This window comes from Protomyctophum bolini (assembly GCF_963924005.1).
Source record: "Protomyctophum bolini genome assembly, chromosome: 13".
NCBI lineage: Eukaryota > Metazoa > Chordata > Actinopteri > Myctophiformes > Myctophidae > Protomyctophum > Protomyctophum bolini.
The window spans coordinates 14889223-14900257 of record NC_137874.1 but is presented as its reverse complement, the minus strand read 5'-3'; the positions used below and the strand labels follow the sequence as shown (position 1 = coordinate 14900257).

General features: G+C 39.7%; 1 long non-coding RNA gene across 5 annotated transcripts; it reads left to right on the top strand.

Moving 5' to 3' along the window:
• The first annotated feature begins 1986 nt into the window (after nucleotides 1–1986).
• LOC308326550 lies at nucleotides 1987–10413 on the top strand. 5 transcript variants are annotated; one of them, XR_013965105.1, is made up of 27 exons: nucleotides 1987–2419; nucleotides 2639–2701; nucleotides 2904–2992; nucleotides 3213–3269; nucleotides 3478–3571; nucleotides 3795–3851; nucleotides 4060–4153; nucleotides 4451–4507; nucleotides 4714–4812; nucleotides 5036–5094; nucleotides 5303–5396; nucleotides 5694–5752; nucleotides 5961–6054; nucleotides 6353–6411; nucleotides 6618–6711; nucleotides 6935–6992; nucleotides 7199–7292; nucleotides 7590–7646; nucleotides 7853–7946; nucleotides 8169–8227; nucleotides 8434–8525; nucleotides 8823–8881; nucleotides 9088–9179; nucleotides 9402–9460; nucleotides 9662–9734; nucleotides 10009–10068; nucleotides 10277–10413. It is a non-coding gene; the product is annotated as an uncharacterized lncRNA (long non-coding RNA). The 5 variants fall into 5 exon arrangements; XR_013965106.1 differs by having other exon boundaries at nucleotides 2904–2997; XR_013965103.1 differs by lacking the exons at nucleotides 4451–4507; nucleotides 4714–4812.
• The last annotated feature ends 622 nt before the right edge of the window (nucleotides 10414–11035 follow it).

The following is an 11035-nucleotide window of genomic DNA, read 5'->3' as shown; positions in this document are numbered from 1 at the left end:
GAATAGTTGCCTGAAGGAAATTTTGGATAATTAATGCATAACCATAGTTGTGTAGACAAGTTCTCAACCCTTTTAATTTCAAGGACCCCCATTTGATACCAAGCATGTTTGGGGTCATTTTAATGTCTACTTGCACCCCAGCCAAGACCATTTTTAAGTTGCTTGTAAAAGTTTGAGAACTATTGTTCTCTAGACTAGACAATTAAATTACCTCTTGGCTCCAGAGGTAATTTATCTGTTTACTACGCAGCTGTCTCCATGACAAGAGCTGCAGAGCATAGCATGAGGTAAACATTGTCATTATGTTTGCCCTGTCACGAATCACGATGGTACCTTTTAGTCACTATCTCAGCACTATAATGGACAATCGAGAATGCATAATCAACAGACTCATTTGGCCAATGTAACATGTCTACTGTATGACTAAGGTGCAAATATATATGGCAGCTTTAGCTTGCTGCCAAAGTGACAGAATGTGTGGATTAATCATTTGTTAAATTGGACTACTATAGGCTGCAGGGCAGGCACATCAGAGAAAATGCATTAAAGAGCAGCAGAGGATATCGTTTAGAAATTATGTATTGAATGTAAAGCAATTTAGGCTAATACATCACTCACAACACGTACAAGACAGAAGTTATAGAACATTCCGTATAATTCATATAGACTATCGTAGTAGGTTTTACTAAAGATCATTTCATCTGTACCTTGAAGTTTAGGCATATTTTGAAGGCTGGCTGTTGGGGGGAAAATGCAAACAAGAAGATCGAAGTGTAAAAACAGGGAAAAAAGGAAAACAAACAGTCCCGTTTTCTTAGAAACATTCATCCGGTTAGGTTACTCCTTATTTATGGACTCCATAAGTACATAAATAATAATAATGCACTGCAGGAAGACCGACGGACGGTGGTTGTAGAGGGAACGGGAGAGACATCTGCGCTAGTCTCTCGATCGTCTCTGTGATCATGTAACCATGGTAACCATCACTCCTCCCTGCATGCTGCTGTGGTCACTTTGGAAGTCCACCTCTTTTTCACGGTTTGTGACCGAATCTCGTGGTTCTCAACCTTTTCAGGCGGTGAAGTGTGAACTCTGTGAACGCCAAACATATTTGAGCTGGGGGCACACGACACCACGCCTAGATTTCTCGTAAAAAGTCGTAGCTGTATCGATTTAGACCTTTTCAGTCTATGAGAGACATGTGTTAATTTCCCTGAGGGGGAGAAAGGACGCTGAAATCTTGGGATTCCGAACGAACGGTGACAGGTACAAGTCAAATGCAAAATATACCGTGGCTTGTCCTATACCCTCTGATGCCCCAAATGTTTGAGAGGCCGCTTATACCTGATTTCAATAAAGAAGTGTTTTAATCCAGTCTGTGGCCGATTCCGCCTTAGGCTGTCACACAACCGGACAATAACTCTTGCCTGGAATGTATAAGTGGAGGCATTCCATTTAGTTTGACTCGGTTCCAATTCCAATTTCCAACCGTTCCACTTAAGTCTTGTGAAACAACAGCAACAAGAAGAATAACAATAACAAATGATCTAACGACGGATCTAAAAACAAAACAATGAAGATTATGAATATGATGGTGGTGCACTGGTGGTGATGATGATGATGATGATGATTTACTATATTGATGTATGTGCAATGCATGTTAGGCTATACTAAATGCGTTTCTGGAGATATGGCGCCATCTAGCGAAGGCTTTCACACACTGCATGAATGCATTGTCATTGTCACGGTTATAACAATTTACAAATACTCGAACGATGTTGCATTGTTTAATTGTATAAGTTTCCCTGCTGTAGTTCACTTATTCTATTTTGTATTACGCTGTGTTCGCTCGCTGGTTGGTTGCATGGTTGGTTGGAGGCAGTTTTATTTTTTTCCCCTCGTGTGTGACGCGTTATTCAGGCGACGGTAGACTATAAATACTTTGAGACCACGCTGTCGTTCCTCTGACCGCGCCTGCTCTCCGTGATGTGTGGACGTGTTTTCTGTTTTTATGTCGCTTCTGTTATTATAGCCGGGCGTGCGTTTACTTTAGTAGGATAGCTCAATAATACCGTTGGTGTTCGTTATTTACGACTGCTGAACTATAGGCCGATACGATGCCCCTCCGGTTATGCAATGGCCGTTGCGATCTAGACCGCAGAAAGCCATTAAACAACGTTATGTTAGTTGAGCAACTAAACGAATGGATTTCCCCCCCTTCTAGCAGCATGCATTCATTCAGACTGGAGTAAGTTTGTGAATGCTGCCTTAGCTAGAATTCTTCATGAGCGTTTGAGTAAGGTAGTCCAGTCCTTCCTCATGCAAGGCCCTCGACCATAGAGTAATAACTCTATGCCCTCGACTCCTCGAGCAGTCACGTCACACCTGACGTAGGGCAAGATATGGATGGGTCACGCATGTAAGTAAAGTAACTACTATAAATCAAACGTGCAGTGTCAACATATATTTAATTCTAATTGTTGTGATAAAGCTAAACTTTATAAGCTGGAATTACCTTCAGATCGTTTAGTGGTGATTTAAAGGTTTTCTGAAACATTGAGAAGTTTGTAATAAGCATTTATCTTATAATGACATTATGCATGTCCTCACCATTCTGCCCACTTGTGTTTTTCTCAAGGCTGGTGATGCTGACCCAGTGCAATAAAACATGCATGCACAGAGTTGTGGAGGCTGTATGGCAGTAAGTAAATATTTGCTGTTCATTTAAACTACTATCATGTCTGTTATGATGAAATCTAAACTGAAATTAGCTGGAATTACCGGCAGATTGTTTAGTGGTGACCCTTTGGTTTTCTGAACACTGAAAGGTTGTTCTGCATTGTTAACTGTGTCAATCACTTTACTCCATTCTCAATCTGTTTAAATGGCTGTTCATTCCTTAGGTGGAGATGGCTTTGCCCTTCTGATTAAATGCTGACAATGGCTGCCAGCCTGGTGTGTCTGCAGGCTTGAGGAGACTTCTCATAATCTTGTAAGGTTCGTTCTTGGAAAGGCTGCAGGTGGTGTAATAAAGCTTTGTCGGTGATGACAACTTTAATAGGAAGTGCCGTCCGATGCGACAACTGACGATTTTCCTCATGTTCTGAGACTTCAAAGCTTTACACATTCCTTGTTGGAGTTAATTTAACAATATGAAACTTTGCGAAACGTTTAAATTGCGCACTTCCATTTACACTTGTTTTTTTCTTTAGGTATCATCCAGTGCTCTATGAACTGAAGTTGGCTGAAGGGAGATTTCACTGACTCAGGTATTTGGTCCTTAAATTAAACTTGGAGGAGGGGGGGGAATTGGCAACTGTTAACTGTGATGAAACTTAAACTGAAATAGCTGGAATTACCGTCAGATTGTTTATTGGTGAGACTCGGTTTTCTGAACGTTAACGTGGCATAAAATGCTTGTAGCGCAAATCTTAAATGACATGGTTTTAAACGCGTAAAATTTTGGTCATTCCTCAGGTGGAGTTGGCATGGTGATGCGCTTCCGGTTAAATTCCGACAATGGCTGACGGCCTGGTGGGTCTGCGCTGCATCCAAGGAGAAGTCGCATCTTGTAAGGCTTGATGAATGAAATGTTAAAATTTCAGATTAATAAAGCTTTGTCGGTGATGACAACTTTAATAGGAAGTGCCGTCCGATGCGACAACTGACGATTTTCCTCATGTTCTGAGACTTCAAAGCTTTACACATTCATCGTTGGAGTTCATTTAACAATATGAAACTTTGCAAAATGTTCAAATTGCGCACTTCCATTTACACTTGTTTTTTTTCTTTAGGTGTCATCCAGTGCTCTATGAACTGAAGTTTGCTGAAGGGAGATTTCACTGACTCAGGTATTTGGTCCTTAAATTTAACTGGGGGTGGGGTGGGGAATTGGCAACTGTTAACTGTGATGAAACTTAAACTGAAATAGCTGGAATTACCGTCAGATTGTTTAGTGGTGAGACTCGGTTTTCTGAACGTTAACGTGGCATAAAATGCTTGTAGCGCAAATCTTAAATGACATGGTTTTAAACAGGTAAAATTTTGGTCATTCCTCAGGTGGAGTTGGCATGGTGATGCGCTTCCGGTTAAATTCTGACACTGGCTGACGGCCTGGTGGGTCTGCGCTGCATCCAAGGAGAAATCACATCTTGTAAGGCTTGTTGATGAATTAAATGAAAAGGCTGTAATGAAATGTTAGAATTGCAGATTAATAAAGCTTCGTCTGTGATAACATGAATAGGAAGTGCCGTCCGATGCGACAACTGACGATTTTCCTCATGTTCTGAGTCTTCAAAGCTTTACACTTTAATCTTCAGTGTTATTTTAAATGTAGCCAAATGGACCATACAGGACATTTGTAGTTTAAGGACAGAAGTTTACTGTATAGTTGATCAAAACCTTAAATTACCAACTTCCATTTACAGCTGTTCTGTCTTCCTTTTTAAAGGTATCATCCAGTGCTCTATGAACTGAAGTTTGCAGAATGCAGATTTCACTGACTCAGGTATTTGGTCCTTAAATTTAACTGGGGGTGGGGGGGAGAATTGGCAACTGTTAACTGTGATGAAACTTAAACTGAAATAGCTGGAATTACCGTCAGATTGCTTAGTGGTGAGACTCGGTTTTCTGAACGTTAACATGTTAAAATGCTTATAGCGCAAATCTTAAATGACATGGTTTTAAATGGGTTAAATTTTGGTCATTCCTCAGGTGGAGTTGGCATGGTGATGCGCTTCCGGTTAAATTCCGACAATGGCTGACGGCCTGGTGGGTCTGCGCTGCGCTGCATCCAAGGAGAAATCACATCTTGTAAGGCTTGATGAATGAAATGTTAAAATTTCAGATTAATAAAGCTTTGTCGGTGATGACAACTTTAATAGGAAGTGCCGTCCGATGCGACAACTGACGATTTTCCTCATGTTCTGAGACTTCAAAGCTTTACACATTCATCGTTGGAGTTAATTTAACAATGTGAAACTTTGCAAAATGTTTAAATTGCCCACTTCCATTTACACTTGTTTCTTTTCTTTAGGTATCATCCGGTGCTCGATATGAACTGAAGTTTGCTGAAGGGAGATTTCACTGACTCAGGTATTTGGTCCTTAAATTAAACTGGGGGTGGGGGGGAGAATTGGCAACTGTTAACTGTGATGAAACTTAAACTGAAATAGCTGGAATTACCGTCAGATTGTTTAGTGGTGAGACTCGGTTTTCTGAACGTTAACGTGGCATAAAATGCTTGTAGCGCAAATCTTAAATGACATGGTTTTAAACGGGTAAAATTTTGGTCATTCCTCAGGTGGAGTTGGCATGGTGATGCGCTTCCGGTTCAATTCTGACAATGGCTGACGGCCTGGTGGGTCTGCGCTGCATCAAAGGAGAAATCACATCTTGTAAGGCTTGTTGATAAATTAAATGAAAAGGCTGTAATGAAATGTTAGAATTGCAGATTAATAAAGCTTCGTCTGTGATAACATGAATAGGAAGTGCCGTCCGATGAGACAACTGACTATTTTCCTCATGTTCTGAGTCTTCAAAGCATTACACTTTCATCTTCAGTGTTATTTTAAATGTAACCAAATGGACCATACAGGACATTTGTAGTTTAAGAACAGAAGTTTACTGTATAGTTGATCAAAACCTTAAATTACCAACTTCCATTTACAGCTGTTCTGTCTCCCTTTTTAAAGGTATCATCCAGTGCTCCATATGAACTGAAGTTTGCAGAATGCAGATTTCACTGACTCAGGTATTTGGTCCTTAAATTTAACTGGGGGTGGGGGGGAGAATTGGCAACTGTTAACTGTGATGAAACTTAAACTGAAATAGCTGGAATTACCGTCAGATTGTTTAGTGGTGAGACTCGGTTTTCTGAACGTTAACGTGGCATAAAATGCTTATAGCGCAAATCTTAAATGACATGGTTTTAAACGGGTTAAATTTTGGTCATTCCTCAGGTGGAGTTGGCATGGTGATGCGCTTCCGGTTAAATTCCGACAATGGCTGACGGCCTGGTGCGTCTGCGCTGCATCAAAGGAGAAGTCACATCTTGTAAGGCTTGTTGATTAATTAAATGAAAAGGCTGTAATGAAATGTTAGAATTGCAGATTAATAAAGCTTTGTCTGTGATAACATGAATAGGAAGTGCTGTCCGATGCGACAACTGACAATTTCCCTCATGTTCTGAGTTTTCAAAGCATTACACTTTCATCTTCAGTGTTATTTTAAATGTAACCAAATGGACCATACAGGACATTTGTAGTTTAAGAACAGAAGTTTACTGTATAGTTGATCAAAACCTTAAATTACCAACTTCCATTTACAGCTGTTCTGTCTTCCTTTTTTAAAGGTATCATCCAGTGCTCCATAAGAACTGAAGTTTGCAGAATGCAGATTTCACTGACTCAGGTATTTGGTCCTTAAATTTAACTGGGGGTGGGGGGGAGAATTGGCAACTGTTAACTGTGATGAAACTTAAACTGAAATAGCTGGAATTACCGTCAGATTGTTTAGTGGTGAGACTCGGTTTTCTGAACGTTAACGTGTTAAAATGCTTATAGCGCAAATCTTAAATGACATGGTTTTAAACTGCTTAAATTTTGGTCATTCCTCAGGTGGAGTTGGCATGGTGATGCGCTTCCGGTTCAATTCCGACAATGGCTGACGGCCTGGTTGGTCTGCGCTGCATCCAAGGAGAAGTCACATCTTGTAAGGCTTGATGAATGAAATGTTAAAATATCAGATTAATAAAGCTTTGTCGGTGATGACAACTTTAATAGGAAGTGCCGTCCGATGCGACAACTGACGATTTTCCTCATGTTCTGAGACTTCAAAGCTTTACACATTCATCGTTGGAGTTAATTTAACAATATGAAACTTTGCAAAACGTTTAAATTGCCCACTTCCATTTACACTTGTTTTTTTCTTTAAGTATCATCCAGTGCTCGATATGAACTGAAGTATGTTGAAGGGAGATTTCACTGACTCAGGTATTTGGTCCTTAAATTTAACTGGGGGTGGGGGGGAGAATTGGCAACTGTTAACTGTGATGAAACTTAAACTGAAATAGCTGGAATTACCGTCAGATTGTTTAGTGGTGACTCGGTTTTCTGAACGTTAACGTGGCATAAAATGCTTGTAGCGCAAATCTTAAATGACATGGTTTTAAACGGGTTAAATTTTGGTCATTCCTCAGGTGGAGTTGGCATGGTGATGCGCTTCCGGTTAAATTCTGACAATGGCTGACGGCCTGGTGGGTCTGCGCTGCATCAAAGGAGAAATCACATCTTGTAAGGCTTGTTGATTAATTAAATGAAAAGGCTGTAATGAAATATTAGAATTGCAGATTAATAAAGCTTTGTCTGTGATAACATGAATGGGAAGTGCCGTCCGATGCGACAACTGACAATTTCCCTCATGTTCTGAGTTTTCAAAGCATTACACTTTCATCTTCAGTGTTATTGTAAACGTAACCAAATGGACCATACAGGACATTTGTAGTTTAAGAACAGAAGTTTACTGTATAGTTGATCAAAACCTTAAATTACCAACTTCCATTTACAGCTGTTCTGTCTTCCTTTTTAAAGGTGTCATCCAGTGCTCTATGAGCTGAAGTTTGCAGAATGCAGATTTCACTGACTCAGGTATTTGGTCCTTAAATTTAACTGGGGGTGGGGGGGAGAATTGGCAACTGTTAACTGTGATGAAACTTAAACTGAAATAGCTGGAATTACCGTCAGATTGTTTAGTGGTGAGACTCGGTTTTCTGAACGTTAACGTGTTAAAATGCTTATAGCGCAAATCTTAAATTACATGGTTTTAAACTGCTTAAATTTTGGTCATTCCTCAGGTGGAGTTGGCATGGTGATGCGCTTCCGGTTCAATTCCGACAATGGCTGACGGCCTGGTTGGTCTGCGCTGCATCCAAGGAGAAATCACATCTTGTAAGGCTTGATGAATGAAATGTTAAAATATCAGATTAATAAAGCTTTGTCGGTGATGACAACTTTAATAGGAAGTGCCGTCCGATGCGACAACTGACGATTTTCCTCATGTTCTGAGACTTCAAAGCTTTACACATTCATCGTTGGAGTTAATTTAACAATAGGAAACTTTGCAAAACGTTTAAATTGCCCACTTCCATTTACACTTGTTTTTTTCTTTAGGTATCATCCAGTGCTCGATATGAACTGAAGTTTGCAGAATGCAGATTTCACTGACTCAGGTATTTGGTCCTTAAATTAAACTGGGGGTGGGGGGGAGAATTGGCAACTGTTAACTGTGATGAAACTTAAACTGAAATAGCTGGAATTACCGTCAGATTGTTTAGTGGTGAGACTCGGTTTTCTGAACGTTAACGTGTTAAAATGCTTATAGCGCAAATCTTAAATGACATGGTTTTAAACTGCTTAAATTTTGGTCATTCCTCAGGTGGAGTTGGCATGGTGATGCGCTTCCGGTTCAATTCTGACTGGCTGACGGCCTGGTGGGTCTGCGCTGCATCCAAGGAGAAATCACATCTTGTAAGGCTTGTTGATGAATTAAATGAAAAGGCTGTAATGAAATGTTAGAATTGCAGATTAATAAAGCTTCGTCTGTGATAACATGAATAGGAAGTGCCGTCCGATGCGACAACTGACTATTTTCCTCATGTTCTGAGTCTTCAAAGCATTACACTTTCATCTTCAGTGTTATTTTAAATGTAACCAAATGGACCATACAGGACATTTGTAGTTTAAGAACAGAAGTTTACTGTATAGTTGATCAAAACCTTAAATTACCAACTTCCATTTACAGCTGTTCTGTCTCCCTTTTTAAAGGTATCATCCAGTGCTCCATATGAACTGAAGTTTGCAGAATGCAGATTTCACTGACTCAGGTATTTGGTCCTTAAATTTAACTGGGGGTGGGGGGGAGAATTGGCAACTGTTAACTGTGATGAAACTTAAACTGAAATAGCTGGAATTACCGTCAGATTGTTTAGTGGTGAGACTCGGTTTTCTGAACGTTAACGTGTTAAAATGCTTATAGCGCAAATCTTAAATGACATGCTTTTAAACGGGTTAAACTTTGGTCATTCCTCAGGTGGAGTTGGCATGGTGATGCGCTTCCGGTTCAATTCCGACTGGCTGACGGCCTGGTGGGTCTGCGCTGCATCCAAGGAGAAGTCACATCTTGTAAGGCTTGATGAATGAAATGTTAAAATTTCAGATTAATAAAGCTTTGTCTGTGATGACAACTTTAATAGGAAGTGCCGTCCGATGCGACAACTGACGATTTTCCTCATGTTCTGAGACTTCAAAGCTTTACACATTCATCGTTGGAGTTAATTTAACAATGGGAAACTTTGCAAAACATTTCAATTGTCCACTTCCATTTACACTTGTTTTTTTCTTTAGGTATCATCCAGTGCTCGATATGAACTGAAGTTTGTTGAAGGGAGATTTCACTGACTCAGGTATTTGGTCCTTAAATTTAACTGGGGGTGTGGAATTGGCAACTGTTAACTGTGATGAAACTTAAACTGAAATAGCTGGAATTACCGTCAGATTGTTTAGTGGTGAGACTCGGTTTTCTGAACGTTAACATGGCATAATATGCTTTTTAGCTGAAAGACTATTCTCGGTTTTCACCGGTTAAATTGTCGTTCCTCATGTAGATTTGGCATCCTGGCACTAAAAGCTGCTGATGGCTGCTAGCCTGGTGTCTTCACTAAGGATACCACATATCTTGTAAGGTTTGTTTATGAAAAGGCTACAATGAAATGTTTTGCAGAGGTTTCGGTGATCAAAACCAGAATAGGAAGTGCCAATTGACTATTTTTGTCCCGATTCTTGAAAGTACACATTTATCTTCAGTGTATAACAAACAATTTGTACAAATGTAACCAAATGTCATGGACCTTACAGGTCGACCTGTAGTTAAATTAACAGGAAGTTACTGTGTATTTGATCACCTTTTAAATTGCCCACTTCGTTTACAGCTGTTGTGTCTTTATTTTTAAAGGTGTTCAGTGCTCCTTGTCAACTGAAGTTTGCTGAAGGAAGATTTTGCAGACTCATTGAGGTGCGTAAACTAAACTGGGGGTAATTGGCAACTGTGAATTGTGGCAACTGTTAACTGTTGTGATGAAATCTAAACTGAAATAAGCTGGAATTACCGTCAGATTGTTTAGTGGTGAGACTCGGTTTTCTGAACGTTAACATCAAGCAGCACTGGAGATTGTTGCCTGGAAAATTATTTATCAGAATTTGACTCTGAACTCTTTCCATAGATCAGACTACTGCTGTGTTGAAGACTTGTTATGGGATTGATGTGTGCACGTATCCTGTTCCACAAGGCACTTTTGGAAGATTCTTAATTACTTTGCATGTTTGAGAAATTTGATTGAATATTTTAATAAAGAATGTTTTGGACAGTAATCGTTGTTTGCCTTTTTAATACAATCAAATTAAAATGTAGACATTGATACAAAGTAAACTTCAGGAATCATGGAAAGAATGAAATGCATGTAGTTGAGAAATAATGCAATGATTAGACCCTAGGTATTTGTATTCTAGTGTTGTGCAAAAATGGCTAATTTACAAGCTCAACCTGATGTGATCTTGTAGGTCTCATTTTGAAAAATGTCTGGTCTATGTGTGAAAGTCTAGGTTTTCAATCTAAAAGTGCTAACATGAGTTTGACTGGAAACAGGTTTTTTTATTTAAAAGTTTCTTATAGTAGCCTACAGTATCAAATTAGTGATATGTACAGCTATACTGTACCATAAGAATTGAGATTTGTACAGAAGGGCAGAAGGCATACTATGAATGTGTCAGTCTTCATCTGAACATACTACCTACAGTACAATATGTGACCCTGTCAAGCCAGCTAGGGTTCCCAAACCGTTCCAAGGACCCCAAATCATACTGTATAGAACCTGAATAGGAAGTCCCAATAGATGTTGGCAAAACGGCCCCTCCATTTATTGTGAGCTTTGACATTAGCATATTTTGGAGAGTGGATTTCAATTGACATGTCACATGGTTGA